The 19,954-nt window shown below is 40.8% G+C and overlaps 1 long non-coding RNA gene across 4 annotated transcripts in view; it reads left to right on the top strand.

Moving 5' to 3' along the window:
- Positions 1 to 19,954, top strand: part of LOC102451360 (uncharacterized) — a 154,442-nt gene that overhangs the window by 125,954 nt on the left and 8,534 nt on the right. The gene's annotated exons all lie outside the window — the stretch shown is intronic.

The following is a 19,954-nucleotide window of genomic DNA, read 5'->3' as shown; positions in this document are numbered from 1 at the left end:
CCCTAGGGTAAGAATCAATCTGGATGTTCTCCTGGAGGCTACATCTAGACTGAAGAAAGAGTCACAATTTGCAGTACGTAAATTGCATATCTTTTTTTCGATTTACTTTAGAAAGAGGCTCTTTTGAAATTTGGTGCATCCACACGGCGCCAAATTGTGAAAGAAAGTGCTCTTTCAAGCCATCCCTTATTCCTCATAGAATAAGATTTACAGGGATGGTGAAAGAGTGCGTCTGTTCTTTTGAATTTTTTTTTTTGAAAAAGCAGATGTGTTCTTTGGATGAGGCATTGCTTTTTCGGGATACCAGAGGTATCCTGAAAAAAGCAATTCAGTCTAGTGTAGTCTCTCTCAGAATGGACATAGGACATATAGTCCTTCGCTCCTATTTCAGTTGCCCTCAGCTGGGAGCAAATATCACTGCTGCTCTTGTCTAAAAACATTTAGTAGGCATCTGGAAAGGAGGAAACCCTGCCTATACTTTGGGTAAACAGTTGCTGAGGAGGGACCATGATGAGCCAGTGGTTTTTTTTTTTTAAAGCCAGGGTTTGTGATATGTCAGGGGATTTAGAAGGGAATTAGCTCCCCTCCAACTTATGACCCTCTTGAATCACCTGCACCGAGTCACGCTGCTTTCCATGTCAGATCAACAGCCTAATGTGCAAAAATCAAACAACCTGTGCCTCTATTTTAAAAGTGTGCCCAGACTGTGGGAACAAAGGAGCTCCTGTTTCCTAATCTCAATAACAATTAAGACATCAGATTAATAGAATCTTTAAATGCTTTGACGGATGCATGTGGAACACTCTGTGTTTGCATTACCATCAAGTCTACTAGCACCCTTAGCATTAAAGGTCACACACAAGAACATAAAACATCAGGGCTGCAAACAAGACCTACAGTCTTATGAAAAAATCATTGTCACTTCCACATGGCCAGTTTTTGGAGCTGCTGGTCATTTTCATAGGACCAGAACTTAACTCTTGAGAGATATTTCATGGGCATTGGTTTCCCTGGCCTTAAGGAGAAATCTTTCCCCTTTCCCACTATTCTTTATTTCCCTTAACCCATCAGCTAAATTGGGTTATCACACAAGTATCTGCCATCTTTATCTTTCTGAGGTGGCACTAAGATCTACTTTTTTACCATCTTCTTTGATACAATCCATCCATTCCTTCCTCAGCTCTCCCCAGGATCCTTTCCCACCACCCTTGCCTGCTATGCTGTCTTCTTCAAGTGCTCTTCATGCACCGTCTGCACATTGTTCTCACCTCTTCCAGAATGTCTGAGCCTCCCTAAAAGGCTGGGGTAGGGGTGTGAAAGGCTGATATCTGGTGCCTTAAAATATGTTGATCACTCTAGACAGATCGGTGCCTTATCTTGGGAGTGCAGACTATTTAGAAGCAGAAAAATTCTGATCTCAGAGTCTGATTCATGGGTTAAATGTAGCCTGGTGTTGGTCAGCAGAGATACCTTCTGCTAGTGGTCCAATAGGGCCATTGCAATGAGGTAGGAAAGGGTGATTAACTACTTAGGCTTAGTCTAAACTACAGCTCACCATTGATCTAAGCTACATGATATACCACAATAAGCCAACATAATTACCACAGTGTCTTCTAAAGGTCAGTGGGGGCTGCTCTCCTGTTGACTCCACCTACTCTTCTCATCCTGGTGGAGTACCTGAGTCAATGGGAGATCGTTCAGAGGTCGATCTACTGCATCTAATCAGCCATGATAAAACAACCACCAGTGGATCGATCATTGCAGTGTCGCAATTGTCTAGTGTAGCCAGCCCTTAGTCTAACTGGAAAAAGATTGTCTCACTGTGATATATGTCAGGAACACCAATTGACATACTCTAGCTCTTCTTGATGCAAGGTAACTACTTCCCCCTTATCCTCAGTAGCTCACTTAATGGACGTAATGCTCTGGCTAATACGATTTAACCACAATGCCTATCCTTTAACTTGGCACCGGAATCCAGCCTGCATTTACTTTTAGCTGGCTATTTTAAAATGCTGTCTGCCTGGTAACTGTTCCAATGTCTGCTCTCCCAATATTCTGAGTAGTAATCCTCAGAATTATCCTGGATCAGACAGAAATGAAGGACTTGTGCAGAGGTCTCAAATTTCTCTGCTTGGGTTGCAACTCAGGCCAGGATTAAGTGCCAGCGTTTGTAACGCCCCGGTGGAAGTGAGCATGCTGAACTCCAAGGCTGATTAGACATTCCCCTTAAAAAGTTCAATGTTCAAGTATGGGGGAGGCGGGAGGAAACAAACATTAGAAACATCCCTGGGGAAAAAACCTAAAAAGACTTGGGATAAGCAGGTAGAGAACAGTGAACTCCAAATTTTTTCCTTTGTGGGTGTGAGGAGACGCAAAATCTTGTATTTTTCTTTGGTTCCAAACATCCAACCTCCTGGAAACCATCATTTGTCCTTTGTTCCTTGTGACCCCTCATGAGTTACCCCATCCTCTTTATATCCTAGCCTGGCATGAGATCCCTTTAATTTGCATACTAGCGTGTTGGGGATAAGAAGAGCAGCAGAACTGATGAGTCCCTGAACAGATTAGCAGGCTTCTGGCAGTGCCTCTACAGGAAAACTGTAGTGGGACAATCAGAGTTTGGCTCATGGTCCCAATTTTGCTTTAGGATTATCAGATAATGGCTCTGAGTCCAGCAGACTTCGTATATTGCAGCCTAACCATACTTAGGGTAATGTCTTTCCTCTTTGCGTCTTCCTCCTCATATATTTTGTCATGGAAACTCAGGAAACGTCTTCCTCCCAGCAACTTCTCTGGACGTGTCCCTACATTGAAACAATTCAATAAAAACTTTAAGTGATCAAATTTACCCCTCTGCCACCTGCTCCACAAGTTTGGCCGTTTCACTGACCCAGTGTTTTAGCACAGCACATGTCCCTGCCACTATCCTTGACCTAATCATAGCACTTGTGACCCATGTTTGTTGGTCAGAGACAAGTACGTTGGCAAAAGTAGCCCATAAGCTAACCACCGTAGCTTGCGTTCCATCGAGGAGAACAGTGTGTGAAATTCCTTTTCGGTTCAGTTTCTTCTGACCTGAGGGCCAGGATAGCTGCACTGCATATTCTGTCTGAATGCTTCTTCACTTCTTGGTGGAAAGAATGGCGGGAGGGGGTGGGGGAAGAGCTTGGCAGGGGAGGGGGAGGACAGAGGACGGATGTGCTCATACTCTTCAATCAGCTGACAGGCACAGGTGCTGGCTGTGGTATAGTGCTGCAATCCAGTGGCATGCGCCACAGACCTCACAGGCTGGCCTCAGTCTCTAGCTGCGTTCTGAAACACAGATTGAGTGTCAGGAGTTATGACTGTGATGCAAAACTGTAAACCTGATCGCACATGTTTATTAAAAATTCCCTGTCACTCTCTGTAAGACTTTGGGAGGCTGTTAGCTCGGTGTCTCAGCCAAATCCCAAACTGGGTAACTGCATTTGGCCTTTTTAATTAAATTCCCTATCATGAAGCAAGTTTGTTTTCATTTTTCTTTCTCTCCTACCACCAAACTGGCCTGGATCAGATCACCTGATCCACACACCTGTAAAATATGATACATTTGGATCTGGATCCATATCTATTACTAATCCCATTTCCCAGGGAATAATTCACTTGGTAAAAATGTCTGCCATTAACCCCAGAGGCTGCATTTCTGGGGAAAGGAAAGTGACCCCTCTTCACACAGGGCCAACTTTTTAAACAGTTTTGGCATTCTGCCTGTACAAAATAATGCCATGTGCACATGCTATTTTTGATTACAAATTGGGTAGCTGAACATGTAAAAAAATACTATTGAATATTATCCATTTTTCCAGTGTGCAAGTGGGTTTAAAGATGGATGCATCATTCACGCGCTATTTTTCACAAGGTCTTTCCCCTTTCTTTTGAAACTGTGTGCTGCATAAATTGCAGAGTGCTTGTGAAATTTCTGCTGCTGAACTGCTTTGCACTATTCTCCCATCAGATATCACATGCTAAGGTGATGATCCTGCTCCCACTGAAATAAATGGCAAAAGTTCCCTTGACCTCCTTTGTTCAGGATCATACCTTAAGCGTGGGATGGGCGAGATCAGTACTGGGATGATATATTCCTAAGAAACTGTGGAATATTCCTAAGAAACTCCCAATGTGCTTTGAAAGACACCTTTCTTCTTTCCATGACAATACCAAACCACCCCAAACCATGCCAGGAGAGAGGTCCGAGGAGGTCTTATCTTTCTGATAGAATAGATTCAATGGTCATTTAAAAATATCTCAAAGCACCTTTCTTTACAATTTACAGTTGCCTTCAATGTCTTAGCCAAGTTCCAAATCAGATCATTACATTCTTTCTATCTGTGTTTCCCATACCGTTTCCACTGGCTACAGTATTTTCCTCCACTTCCTGTCTTAAACTGTGTGACAGCACAACTCTCTTCTCTCTCCAGTGCTGGTTCCATTCCAACTGTAGGCGAAGTGATCCCTTCATTTGCATACAAGCATGTTGTTGGTAAAGCACTTGAGGTCATTTTGATATGAAGGCACTATATGAATGGAAGTTCTTATTAAATCAGTAAAGAATACTAGTGTTCCACACTCACTGCTAGAAATGCTAATTTTCATCTTTGTTGCCCCATACACCACATGGAATTATTTTTCTATTTGCTCTTGACATCCGAACAGACTTTCAAAACAAATTGATGTAGAAATGTTTATGTCAGCAAAAAGTTTTTGGCCTTCCAAGTTTTTAAAAAAAGAAACTGCCCGTCTAATAACTCATTGCTGCTGTGGCTACTATGTAAATCTCTTTATCCAATCAATCAGACCTGAAATAAAATACACTGAACGGAGGCTTGGATAGCATATAAATTCCAACTCGCATGAGGCCTAGAGAGCTATAATGCAGAAAAAGGATTTTTCGTTCTCCATTTGTAAGATGATATCTGCTGGGCTCATTAAGTGCAAATATTTTAGGGGCTTGCGCCTTTACAAGGTAAACTGGCTCTATTGTGCAGGAGAACATTCACTGAAATAGTTAACATGGCTCATCTGACGACATTAGCTTTGTAAGTAATTTCCATGATGTCAAGGGCACACTGGAGATTAAAGGGGGATTAAGGCCTACTTGCACAGTCAAAGCATCAAAGTAAATTGACTTGACTTGGCAGGCTGCACCTAAAGTTGGCAAGTTTTCACTAACTAATCATATAAAGCCCAGGTTTGTGGTGTTAGTTCGACTGCACTTTCACAGAGGCCAGGAAACGTTAATCTTTCAAGGTGGGAGGTTTAAGGGGCTGGGAAAGAGGAGGAGACTGACAAGGAGACTTTTGCAATGTCAGGGTGCCAAGAGGTGCTAAGTAAAATAATGACCCTATTTTACCAGGGAATACTGCGTGTGTGTTAAGAGAAACCTGGTTGGATTTCTATCCAAAAGCCTTTTCTGTGCAAAGTTTATTTTCCACCCCTTTTTTTCGGTTTCAAAATGCAGTCTCCTCTTAAAAGATCAGACCTTACACAGGAACTTCACTGAATAAAGATGAGTTTATATTTTAAAAAGGAAACAGCTGGATTGCAAAAGCAAGGGAGGTAAGCATCTCTTGTTTCATTAGCTAAGGGAAACTCGGGCCCCAAAGGAGAACAACTGGGATAGCAGCCATGACAGAGAGAAAAAAAGGAAACAGAAGATCATAAAGAACTAATAATGAAAAATGGAAAGTGAGAAAGAGCCAAGAAAAACAAGCAATAAATAGATTAAAGAAGAAGAATTAGAAGAGGAAGAATAAATGTGAAGCAACAATAGTATGCATTTTATTAAAACAAATACGGATGATTCTGAAAACAATTAAGGACTCAATGGAAATTTTAAAGTGATAACCTTTTGGACTCAGAGCTGATTGCTTGATATCAATTCAGTGCCTTGTTTCAATATAAAATTGGAGGAGGAACACTGCTTGTAATCTGACAGCAGTTTTTCTACCCCCTCACTTGAAAGAAAGTGGTAAGTTTATAAATAGCAGGGTCTAGGCCACTTCCAATGAATCTGGGTTTTCTTAGATCACCTTATAAAACTTCAATCTTATGATTGTTTAGAAGGACACAGTCAAATGTTTACCTATGCAGTAATCAGTAGATGCTGATTTGAATCGCGCGCGCGCGCGCGCGTGTGTGTGTGTGTGTGTGTGTGTGTGTGTGTGTGCAGGGGATATTCATTTAAACAGTTTCACATGGAGAAAGAGTGGAGATTGAAGGAAGCGAGAGTTAGGAAGAAAAACAGACACTAGTCTGTCCTTCGTCTTGAAATCTGTTCATTGTGATAAAATATACAAACACAGCCAAGTCCTCACCATCCAAGAAGGAAGAGATTTTTTTTTCAGTTGCCCTTCAATTAGATCCATAATAATCCCACATCTTTATATGGTTTACTGATGACACCTCAACCAGCAGAAATGCTGCTATTCTTTTAATTTGTACTGTTCTCATTAGGTTTTATTAGTAGTGGTTGTTTGATGGCGTAGGGTATCTGTGTGCGGGAGAGAATGCACTTGGTGATGCATAGTGGAATGTATATTAATCTTGTTAATGACAACACAGTTAATGGCTGGCAAAACATTACTTTTGAATTAACCTTTCTCTTGTGCAGGCTGTACTTGAGAAACAGAGCCAGGACACTGAAGATATAAGGAAAGTGCATGAAGACAGGGATACAGGATTTCCTATGATTTTATGTTGTTCTTAATTAGGAAGCATATTGGCAGCAAATGCTAACATGTGTTAGGATGTTTAGCATTAGCCAAATACATGTTTTCTATTACAGTACTGAATTCCTTGCCTAGCCAGAGTGCATGCTGTTCTGCTCATGTCTTACAAAATCCCTTTATAAGTCATTTTGGGGGCCAGTTCTGTTGGCTCATGCTGCAAAGTGACATCAAACATATGCACTGGTATTCCACAAGGGTCATTCTCCTCACTTATAAAACAGATAGAATAATGTTTTGGAAAAAAAAAGGTGGTTAATGGGGAAGTCCTTCTGAAATGAAGAACAGCTGTAAAATGGCCTCTAATGAGCATGCTCAGTATGAGCATGAAGTAGAGAATGGATATGATTGGCTCTGCTGTCACATATTCATAACATGCACTAGTTATTCATAAGGAATCATTTACCTGACAAAATTTGCCTCCTTTACTGTTTGTGAATAATCTGCAAATCTGTCATTTTTTTCCAAATGTTTCAAATTATTAGTTGAATAATTTTAGGTTTAGTCAAAAGATTATTTGAAGGGCAGTTGGTTATGAAGACTCACAGCTGAGAACTCTTACTAATTTGATTACACACATGTCTTGACTACATAGAATTTTTGAAAGAGGATCTTACTTAAAAAAGGAGGTTTACGCAGTTTTTTTGAAAAAGGGTTTTTTTCCCCCTAAACCCTCCCCCCACATCCAAACTACTTTTACTTTTGAAAGATCCTTTTTTGAAAGTGAGATCGGAAGAAGATATGCATATCCTGCGGAATTTGCATATCCTCTTTAGAAAAAAAAATAGTTTAGATGTGCCCACATAGCTTACATGGGTGCTTTTCTGTATTTGTATTAGATTGGTGTAATTTTTTTTCTAGCTCAAATATTTGCCACATTCACTCAAATAGTGTGCCACTTGTGCTTTAAAATCACTGTTTTTGCAGAGTGTTCCTGCCAGTAAATTTAGTAAGTTCCTGCCAGTAAATTCACTTAATGCTACAAATGGTCTTTACATATTTTCATGTGTCTATAGTCACACAGAGAATGTAGAATGAATATTCCCAAAAAATTTTCTAGCACATTTTACCCAGCATATTTTTTGACTCATTATGAAAGGGAGAAAGAGTTAGAAATCCTAAAGCATCAGGATAGCAATGTTTCTTCCCATACAGAACCCTTCTCCAGCATCTTTCACAATTTATGATAATTGTAGGATATGTGTGTATATGCACAGAAATCTTCCTTTAAACACAAGCTATTAGGTTAGAAACAGGAATCATAGCCTGAAATTCTCTGGCCTTTACTAAGAGGTTAGACAAGATGACTAGAATGGACTGTTCTGGCCCAAAAATCTATTCATCAGTATTTAGCTCGAGATTCATTTTCAGTTTTCTCCCTGTGTTGACTCCTACAACCCCATTTTCTTCTGGGACCTCACTTGTAGCCAATTTCTTCCCCCTTTTCTGAGCTACCTGAAATTCATGCCTCCAGTCCCAACTTCATGGCATTTCCACTATCCCTAAATCCACAGGGAATCTCACCTCAAACCGCATTCCAACAGCTCTATGCTCAACCCTGTTGTGACTGTTCAGGGCTAGTATATGCTGAAATTACCTGATGTTCATTGTCATTATTTGTATTAAGGTAGCATATAAAGGCTCCTGCCAAAATCCAGAGTTAGACTGTGCACACACGCTATGTCTGCACTAGGGGGATTTTCAGCTTTCTTTTTGCAGAAGAGCAGGCACGCTCTTTTGGAAGTCCCGCTTTCCTCATCCCATGAGGAAGAAGGGCTCTTCCAAAAGATGAGTATTTTTGCCTTCCTTGTCATTACTCACATTTCGCATCCCTTCCAAAATGGTTGTTTCTACTGTTGCTTCGTGTTTTAGATCAGCTGCCATAAAATAGTAATTCCCAATAACGCATCAAGCCAAAAAACCAGTAGAATTTAGTATTTTTAGCTGCATTTTGAATGCTGGGCTTCGCTTGAACCTTACGCTTATAGCAAAACTTTGGAGGTATGGAACAGAGCCACTGTATTTTGAAACAAGTCTGTAGTCATTTACAAACCTAGCCATATCACATACTTCTTGGCTCATAATACTTCTGACTTGCAGGACCACATCCCTAGAGTGGAAGCAGAAGGCAGAGGCTGTGTTTATGTTCTGCAGATTTGTCTGTCTTTGTGATCAACAACAGAACCCGATTTCAGATTTCACTTGGCTCAGCCACCACTAGTTCCCATCCCTGTGTCCTACAGACATTCTGTGTATAAATTTCATGTTAGGCCAACAAAGATCATGTCCTCCAAGGGGAAAAATGCTTTAAGCAGCTATGCAGTTATTTAAGGCTTTGGTTTCACATACCATATCATGAACAGTTCAAGATTTTTATCCATGAAACAGGTACTTTGGCTTTAGCGCTCGCTGTAATGTGTCAATGTGCTTCCACCATGTTTTGTAGGGAATGATTCCAAGGTTTAGATAGTTTTCATGTCCATTGAATTCTTAACTTCCTTGGAGACCACAGCGAAAGAGAGGAGGACTCCACCCATAACTCCTTTGGAGCCACCTCTTTATTGCTGGAGAGGGAAGGTTGATTTGAGAGTTCAAAAGCCTCCCTTGGTTCTTATGATTAGAACATGTACAAGACAATGCACAGTAGATCTAAAAAGATCACATGGACCAAAGAAGTGCAACGGCTGTTGTATCTTGCTGCAAATATTTCTTGCCTTATTAAAATATCAGTTTATAGTAGTCGATCAGCAATGTGGTTGACATCCTTGGTTGGCCCCTGGGCAAGGTAGGGAAAGGCCCCTCAGGCAAGAATGGGCAGGACTGGGGCTAGGCGGCCCTCAGAAGTCATCTGGAAAGTGCCACGCTAATCCCCGACAGCCCTCAATGTCCGGTGGCGGCCAAGAGCTCCAGACCCTTTTGTATTGCTACTTTGCTCCCCTCCACCACCACCTCTGTAGGCGGGCCTGTCTATAAGAGAAAAGTTAAGAAGCCACTTCTCATACAGTAAAAACAGATCTGTTCTAAACTTTCTTTCTAAATTGTGTGCCCCCCCATGCATAACCATTTAAAAGATTCATATCTGTTAAAGAGCTCCCCAAATTGTAGCTCAATGGGCCAGCTTCTCTCTATTATATCCACTGCATAATATTCTGCTTTATTATATTTAGCAGGAAGGCAAGAAATGTACAGGTTAGTAACCTATAAGACATTGGCTTTAGCAATTAACATGAGGCTAGAGACTTATAAACTTCAGCATAGATAAACTTAGGTAACTCAAAAGTTATGAGTCTCAGGGGGGTAGCCGTATTAGTCTGTAGGTGAGTTTTTTTTTACCCACAAAAGCTCATGGTCCTATACATTTGTTAGTTTCTAAGGTGACACAGGACTACTCATTTTATAAGTTATGAGGAACTGAAAGTAGATGTAAGGGGGAGTTTTGTGCCTATGACATCAGCTGACCACAGAACATGAACTAACACCAACTTCTGAAAAGTTCTGGACAGAACATCCAACTGCAAACAGTTCCATGGCAATGAATTCATGTATGTGATAATCAGGTAAAATTGAAACCATACTAACTTATAGGAAAAGGATACCTTAGCATTGGCAATGGAGGAAATACAAATAAGGAAGGAGGGCAACCCCCTATAGAATATGCATATTACTTATTATAAAAGTGGCATCCCAGGGCAGTAAGGGGAGAAATGTAGACCTTGGAAGGGGCCAGAATGGTGGCCACTGGTGGTAATGAGGAAGGTGACAGTGATGAGGAAGAGAAGGGCTAACATTTCAGGTTGTTTTGCAAGGGATGAAGGGATGGTGCAAGTATGGATGTCCAAATGTACTTTCTTTATAATTTCTATCTACCTTGGTGAGTTAGTGGGTATAGCTTTACTAAATGTGAAAATAAATTATTTTATTTGTAAATATAAAAGAGTTCCTATAATGTGAGTGTTGCACCTATGCATATCGGGGTTTCCAACCATAGAATAAATGTAATAATGATTTAACCGGGTCTGATTTGGGGACTAGAACCCATCAGCCCTCAAAGTGACATATGGGAATCTGTGGATATAGATGGCTTGCAGTTGGTTATGCTCACCAGGCCGCTTTTCTGAATTCCTCATCCCCTATCACCTCAATTTCCTTGGTCCTCATGTACTTTCTGTCTCCTGACTCACTTCTATCCATAAATCTAGCTATTCTGTACTGGGCTGTAAAACCAGTAAAATCTTGTCTGAGTTGAGGATGCCTGTCTGGATTGTGCTGCAGAGCACTCAACACTCCTGGGTCAGCTTCACTTCACAACTTAATCACATTGTGATCCACACATCTGATTTTTGAATTTATGTAGAGCAAGTGTGGATTCATAGTAGATCCTTGGATTCAGGTTGGCCTTCTGGGAGGGCTTGAATGCAGAGGAAGGAACTGTCACTCTGTGGTGGATTGACTTAACTACTCTGGTGGGAGGACAGTCAAGAGACAGCATATGGACTTAAGATAAGTTTTTGGTTCATTGACATTTATTCTTGCTCCACCTCTGAGATGAGACATCCAAGGAGCTGGAGTTGACACTTGGAAACTGGAGAAGCAGGGTGGTTGGAAGAATTTCTAAAGGTTGGGCAGTGATGGAAAGAGTCACATGAGCCCAGATTATGTGGGAGCTGAGTTGTGTCAAGTCGCTCTGCTGTGTGGGAGGTTGGGACCTTCACATCTGTAGTTGTGATTCAATGAAGCATGCAAACTATAGAGTGCTTATTCAAGTCTAATCCTTTTTTAGGATCACCCATTATTATTATTAACAATACTGAACATTTCCAGGAAGGAAAAAATAATGTCTTTCTTTCCACCAAAAGATAAAAACAAAATAGTGAATTAAAGTTCTAAATTACAGGACTGTTAACATAATACCTTTTATCTAGAATGAACGATAGAACACACATCTAGACAATGGAGAAACCCTGTAAATGTGTAATGGGTAGCCATATATATATTTATTTGTTTTACCATTTTCCACTATATAACGTTATCCTTCATAATAATGATATTTTAAAAAGGAAAGGTTGGCAAAAGAAACAATTGGTAGTTAATGGAAGGACGGAATTATAGTACTGTACTTCTGCTGTGAAACAGTGAAAGAGAAAATGAAAAACATTCAAGGCATAATATGAAGCCCAGCAGTCATGCTCCATATGTTTTCAAGAGTTGAGCAATGCTTGACAAAGATTTTACAACTTCATTTGCTTAACATTTGTTCTGATTGCTTTGATCTCAGCCTCCCAGCCCAGTCGTGTGCTGAAAAACACGAGGCATTTAAAAGAAAGAAATCTGTGTTTATTAATGTCGCATTTTATATTGATTTTCATCTTGTGTGTTGTTGATGTTTTAATATGCAGTCTTGTCACCATCAAGCCTTTTCCAGGATTGTGTTGTGGTTATGGCAGTGGACTGGAACTAGGGAGATCTGATCTCCTACCCTGACACAGATTTCCTATGTAATCTGAGTCAAGTCATTTAATCTGTTTGTACCCTACTTCCCCACCTGTAAATGGAAATTCAGGTTGAACTCTCTGGGCTGGTACACTTGGGACCTCACCGGTCCCAAACAAGGGAGTTTGCCAGACCAAGGGAGGTCAATGCTGTTCCCCCTGCTGTTGGCCTGGCAGGGCTCTTGCCCCTGTCAGGTCTGCTGGCCCTGTTGCTGCTGGCCACTGACCCTGCTGCCACCATCCCGGCCAGGCTCCTGGACCTACCATGGCTGCCAGCCCTGCTGCCGCTGGACCAGCAAGGCTGCCACTGCCCTGGCAGGGGAGGGCTCCTGACCCTGCTACTGCCACCCCCTGCCATGCCTCTGGCTGAACTAGGCTCTTGGTCCCAGCTGGGCCCAGACACCTGCCCTTTTGCCACCAATTCCTGGATGCTGGGGCTCTTTGCTCCAGGGCCTGCTGGATCACAGATGTTACAATTCCAGAGAGTTCTGGTTTAGAGAGGGTCAACCTATATCAGCACTTCTCTACCTCACAGGAGAATTTTGAGCATAGAGACATTAAAGATTGTGTCATATTCAGATATGATGGTGATGAGAGCCAAGGAAGGATCTAACGTAGCTAAATGGGGAACATATACATAGGTAGACAGGAAAGTACTATAGAATACTTCTGGGGCTGTGTCTAGACTGGCAAGTTTTTCCGCAAAATCATCTGCTTTTGCGGAAAAACTTGCCAGCTGTCTACACTGGCCGCTTGAATTTCCGGAAAAGCACTGACGATCTCATGTAAGATCGTCAGTGCTTTTCCGGAAATACTATGCTGCTCCCGTTCGGGCAAAAGTCTTTTTCTGAAAGACTTTTGCGCAAAAGGGCCAGTGTAAACAGCACAGTACTGTTTTCCGCAAATAGCCCCGATTGCGAAAATGGCGATCGGGGCTTTTTTGCGGAAAACCGCGTCTAGATCGGCCACGGACGCTTTTCCGCAAAAAGTGCTTTTGCGGAAAGCATCCTGCCAATCTAGACGTGCTTTTCCGAAAATGCTTTTAACGGAAACTTTTCCATTAAAAGCATTTTCGGAAAATCATGCCAGTGTAGACGTAGCCCTGGAGTATAAATAAAATGTTTTCTTAGTCTAATAATACTACATTTTTAGTAACAGTTTTGTGTTAAAAAAGTGTAACACAGGTGTACAAGACTCTTCAAAGCACTTTACAATCATTAAGAAATCTTTATGGCATCCTTGTAAGGTAGGTGCTGTTGTTGCTATGTCAGAGACAAGGTAATGGAGGTTCAGAGCAGTAAAGTGAATTTCCTGAGGAAAATGGATGCTACTGCTAGGTTTGGAACACAGAATTTCCTGGCTCCCAGACCTGTGATCAGAGACTATTAGATCATGGCTGACTCTTTAGTTTTAATCAACCCTTACATCCCCCACCCCCATAACACAGTCAACCCTTAACACTTACACACCCCTTCATAACACAGTCAGGCTGATTGTTCTACAGTAATCATTCACATTGATACTCCTCTAACTTAACCGTGATTCCTCGTCAGAAAAAGAGGTTTATAGTCTCCTTCAAATACTTGTGCACAATTTACACTCCTCTTTCCACCACAATCTCAGTGATTATATAGTGAAAGTGAATGCAGTCTGGTGGTTGAGACAGGTGACTAGGAGTCAAACCTTGTGGAGTCCATTCTTGGCTCTGCCACTGAACTTCTTGTGACCTTGGGGAATTCATTTAACTCTCTCTGTTTGTAAATTATAATTCATTATTTTATTAATATTATTTGCAGCAGTTCCCAAAGGGCAATACCCGAGATCATGGAACCATTGTGCTTGCTGGTGTGTGTACATATAATGAAAACATGATCTCTCTTCCAAAGATCTTACAGTCTAAACTGGGACATGCTAATGAGCTATTATAACATTGAAGACAGTCAATATTAAAGTTGAAGTCTGCAGAGACTCTGAGACTTACAGACAGTGGTCTACGTAGGTGACACGCAGTAAAGTTGAGATCAAGCTCTAAATATTTCCAAAGTTTGAGGGTTTGGAACACAGATTTTCTGATATTTGTGGGTGCAAGCCAACAATGGGGAACTCACATTTGTCGGTGTTGCAAATGGCACATTCCATATTAGGTAAGCAGAGTATCACTAGAGGTTTGATTGGTCTCATGAAATCAGTACAGAACACTCAGCTGGTTAATATTTCATTTGGATTTTTTTTCCCCCTTTCCCCAGCCATCTATGTAAACTCATATACACCCAGTCTGGTTTTAGGAGGTTATTTCCTTGCTGTGGATTAAGGATCCATTTCTGAGTCACTCCTTAGGCACGTCAGAGGAATACATTTCAGACCTGAAAAAAATGTATTGCAAACAGAATAATGTTCTTTCAAAATTAGCTCACGTACCAAATTATGTGTTTACCCAATACTCCTTAATGGCTTTTGAAGAAGCCATTAGGGTCTATTGCGTAAATGGTATCTATATTAAAATATGTGTTTAACCTAGATAAGACAATTTCCTATTGCTGATTTCCCTTCCTTCTTTACAAAGTTTTATCCTTTTCACCTTTTTAAAATCAATTTTCTCACCCCAAAATAAAATGGTTTTGGATGCCATGAGGAGGCCTCATTAGCTCTAATAAAGAGTGGGTAGCTGTAATTGGTAAACAGGCTAAACTTGCTTTTTTAGCCCAATAAATATGACCTTTCAGACCTGGCATTGGGAATAAGATGAATTTTCCCTTGATATTCCTTAGAATATCAGTGCTTTTGCAACAAACAGAAAGAAGCCACAAATAAATGAGTGTAATCTCTACACAAGGAGCTAGATCTGGCTTCCTCAGTGTTAGACATGGCCATGATGTAATTTTAATTTCTGCCTTAACTGAGGGTCCTGAATGGAGCCTACACGACAGAGGACTGGCATAGCAAAATATTGCCATGCCTGCTCCTCTCTGGTCCTTACATGGTGAGCTTGGGGTCAGAGGCATAAGACCATCCATGTTGCTGATACAGGGGCACCAACAGCCCTCACGGGCCACCTGGCAAGGTGTGGGTGTGGCCTGGATCCGTGCTCCGAGAAGGTGCAAAGCCTTGGGCAGAAAGGGTGAAGCCAGGGACAGCCAGCCCTCAGAGTTGCATGGAGTATGGAGTGCCCTCCGGCAGCCCTCAGAGCTATACAGTGATGGTAGTGATTTAAAGCAATGGTGGTTGGGAGCTCCAGACCTCTTTGAATTGCCAAGCCTTGGGGCATTTTCCCCTTTGGACCCTCCCCACCCCCCATGTCATTGGGCCTGTGCTGATACATCATTAGGACATTCCTCTATGTCAAGAGAATTATGCACTTATCATTATGGCTCCTTTTGTACCAGCTCAGTAGTGCTCCCACGTGGCTAGACTATCTGGCCCTATAACTCCCTGACATTAGGTGAGGCACTGAAGGTGTCAGATTCAGTTTCCCCATCTATATTTCTTTAAAGATAATAATACTTTACAGGAGTATTTCTGAAGATTGATTAATTAATATTAGTGAAGTGCTTTAAAGATGAAACAGCACTATAAAGTACTAAGTATGGGCATGTCCACACTGCCACCCTAGTTCGAACTTGGGAGGCTAATGTAGGCATTTGAACTTGCAAATGAAGCCCGGGATTTAAATATCCCGGGCTTTATTTGCATGTTCCCGGACTCCGCCATTTTTAAATGCCCCGTAGTTCAAACTACCTGCCCGGCACGGGCTAGGTAGTTCGAATTAAAGCTCCTAATTCGAACTACTGTTACTCCTCATTGCAAGTAGTTTGAACTACGGGGCATTTTAAAATGGCGGCGCCCAGGAACATGAAAATAAAGCCCGGGATATTTAAATCCTGGGCTTCATTTGCAAGTTTGAATGCCTACATTATCCACCCAAGTTCGAACTAGGGTGGCAGTGTAGACATACCCTTGGAGAGGTGTGAAAGCCAGGGAGACAGGAAAAATACAGCCAAGCAAAAGGTTATTTATTTTAACTGTTTTACATATCTCAGATAACTGGTACATAAAGTAAAACAAACCTCTGGTATTCCCTAAGTTTAGATCGGGACAACAATGCAAAAATATCTGTATTCAATTACTTGATTAAAAAAGCGACAACCAATGTTATTGATGAGGACTTATTCCACTAGCTTTAACTACCTTCAAGACTTATGAAGAATTGACAATTCAGAAGGATATCCACCCCTGTATATAAGGTTCAGTGAGAATTAGCCGCTTTAGTACATGGTAGTAGAATTTCAAATTCAGAGGGAAGCAATCTCTAGGTTGGGTGAGAAAAGGATGAAATTGATTCTGAAGAGGTGACCAATGTATGGGTAAGAAAAAATATTGGCTAAGCTATTGTCTATACTACCCCCTGCCATTGACCTACTTCTGCTATGCAAATAGTGTAGCTGAAGTTGACATACTCACCACATCATCTTGCGTATGGTAAGGTCAGCGAGTGCTGCTTTCCCATTGACACCAGCTACTCTTTTTGTTTTGGTGGAGTACCAGCATTGACAGTGGCATGCTCAGAGATGGATTTATCGCATCTTTAGCAGACACAATAAATCAGTGGCGGATAGATCAATTGCTGCAGCATCAATCCCTGGCATAGTGGAGACAAGTCTCAAGTCAAACAGGACTTAGGCCTATGCTTAAGGGCAGCCCGGAACAAAGATAGACTTAAGCATGTGCTTTTTTGTTTTCATGAACTTTATGTGAATTCCTATATGAAGGCACTTAGGCTTGCTGCACAGTGCACTGGGAATACTACTTTAACTAACAGTACTTTAGTCGACTAATAGTAAGATCAAGTCTACACTAGACCCAGCACCTTGGCTTAAGGTATGCAACTTCAGCTATGTAAAATACATAGCTGGAGCTGACTTACCTTAAGCTGAGCTTGGTATTGTCCCTAGATTCTCTTACTCCTTGCAAGAGCAGGAGTACCACACACTGGTGGGGTCAACCTCTGAGTTTGATTTAGCGAGTCTTAACTATACTTGCTAAAATGAACTCTGGAAGATCAATCTTGGCAGCAGTGATCTTCTGCGGAGTGAAGAAGTGGTCATAAGTACATTCCATGTTACAGCTCTCCTTTTCATATAGACACAAAATATCTTTAACATTTTTCTTGTTAATGTGATTTCAGACTGACAAATTCAGTAAAAGAAATCTTTGGCATATGGTTGATGTTCCCATGACTTATCTGTGTTATCAAATGTGGGAACTCTTTCTCCCTAATTACTAAAATTTGAATATTTGCAAAGAAATATACAAACATCCAATAGTGCAACTGTATGCTAGAATTCTGGCAATATTATGAGAGACCAAAAATGCAACTGGATTTGTTTTCTTTTTTTTTTTAATTTACTTTTTCTTGACCAGAAGAAAAACTGGTTTTAACATATAGCACAGTAACAGTCTACGGTGATGTAAAAACATGTAGGGTTAGTTCAAGTCTTAAAGGTGAACTAACTGGTGGCACTTATTTGATGGTTATTAAACCAAATTGAAATGAAAAAAAAATTCATCTGTCATTAGCTGTTAGGGAAATTTTTTAATGAATGCTTTCTTCACCAGCAATGCTCATTTATCAAAGCTGAAACTGTTTAGGGAAAAGAGTTGGTTATGACAAATTTCCTAACTAAAATAAAATAAAAATAGTTTAAAAATCATTAATATACCCTACTTCAATGGTTTCAAACTAAAAAGGTGTTTTATTATTATTTTTTGGTTCAAAATGACTTCTCATTTTCTTTTTTTTCATTTGTTGGTCACAAAAAATTTGAGATTTTGACTGTTTAACCTGAATTGAGATGGAAAAAATATTAAATCCCAAAAATTCTTTAAGGTTTGTCTACTTCTCTGTGTTTGTACAGTCCCTAGCTCAACACAGCATTGATTTTTGGTTAGTCTTTAGGCACTACCTAAAAACTTTGAAGGAAGGAAATTTGATTTTTTTTTCAGGTATTGAAGGATTGGGCATCTTTTGTGTGCTCTACCATGTATATCCAGGACAAATATTTGTATGTGCATTCATGTTTTGGACAGAATATGTGGTTCATATTTTAATGTAAAGTATCCCCAGATTTCACACCACTTTTGTTTGGGTTACTTCAGGTTGAATCTCTCTAATCCGTCACTCTCTGGTCTGGCAACGTTGGTGGTCTGGCATGACTTTAGATAGCTGGATGTCCACTTACCATGGGTGTGGCCAAGTTTCCCACATTCCCATGAAGATTGTTTATAGTCACCAGTCTCAGCTATCAGTGTTCTGTACTGTTATTTAGCTCCAATTTACCCCAAATGTCTTCTAAGAGCCCAGCAAGCATCAGAGATGTTGGTTGTGCTTCTAGATAATATTGACCTTCTGTAGTTCAGTAAATTCTCGTGTTCAACACTGGTCAGGTCCCCAGGGTACTGGACTAGAGAGGTTTAGCTTGTAGTTGTTAGCTACAGGTGCTGTTATTTTTTATTGCAAAAGCTAGGACTGGACCTTAACCACAATTTTTAAAAACTTTCTTTAGGGATTGACTGACCATTAGCAACTCAACCAATCATTTCAGGGAGAAAGAGGGATTTAGTCTGTTTTGATTATGCATATAATCATTATTGACAACAGAATTTGCAGGATCTATTGTGACTACAGTGGGGTGATTCCTGTGTGAAAGAAGAGATTATTAATTTAAACTTCAGAGAAATTCCTCATGACTGAATTCACACCCCTTTTGTGATCTCTTTCCATAAATACGCTAGTGACCAAGGGCTTCCCGCCAGCCTGGTAGGTATGTGAATGATTTAAAAGAACGCTGGACACTAGTTGCAGACAATAATCTGTTTGTGAATAATTTGTGAAAAAGTGGTGAAATGCCTCAACAAAGTGATATTGTTATAAATGGTTTGCCCAGATATGATGGCAACAAACATCCAAACAACATGATAAAACTCCCATCTCCTTCCAAACTTCCAGTGAGAAACTTTTTTAGAGCAGCTGGCACAGGCGCTGAGGGGAAAAAGGTGCAGGGAGAGCCACCCAGAGTAACAGGAAAGGGACACAAGGGGGCATCTCATTAACAATTACATTTTGATGGGGGCTTGCACCTCTTTAGTGGTTCTATGAGTCACCTATGGCAGGTGGTTCCAGCCTGTATATCTCTCATTCTCTCTCTTGCTTTTGAAAATCTTGTTATCTAAAATAAATAGTTGTATAAATCCTTTTTTCTGGATTGATCCACTTTCATATACAAAGTGTAAATCCCTCTGCCTTTACAGTAAATTCTTCTGATTAGATCATCATTTAAGAAACTTACAACACATGAAAGAAACAGGTTATTTGGTTGAACTGAGCTAGACGTGGGAATGATATCATTGTCTGGACAGCACATTGTTGAAATGCTGGATTTGCCACAGATGTAACCCTTCCTGGCTGCTCCCAAGATTTTGGATGGCCAATGACCTATTTGCACATCAACTCTGCCTCAGCCTCCATTCTCCCTTCATCACCACTGGTGGAGGCTTTTCTTCTCATGCAGTGCCAAGAAGCCCTGCGTTATTCTTGCTGCTAAGCATTCCTTCCTCAAATAGCCTCTTTCCATGGGGACGTTGCCTGACCAAAAAAAGCTATTTCAGCCACTAGCATTTGTTTGTACTTGTCCCCTGTCAAGA

The sequence above is a fragment of the Pelodiscus sinensis genome, chromosome 14, assembly GCF_052426305.1.
Source record: "Pelodiscus sinensis isolate ZL-2025 chromosome 14, ASM5242630v1, whole genome shotgun sequence".
Classification (NCBI taxonomy): Eukaryota; Metazoa; Chordata; order Testudines; family Trionychidae; genus Pelodiscus; species Pelodiscus sinensis.
Note: the sequence above shows the minus strand (reverse complement) of the source record. Positions and strands in the feature narration are given on the sequence as shown.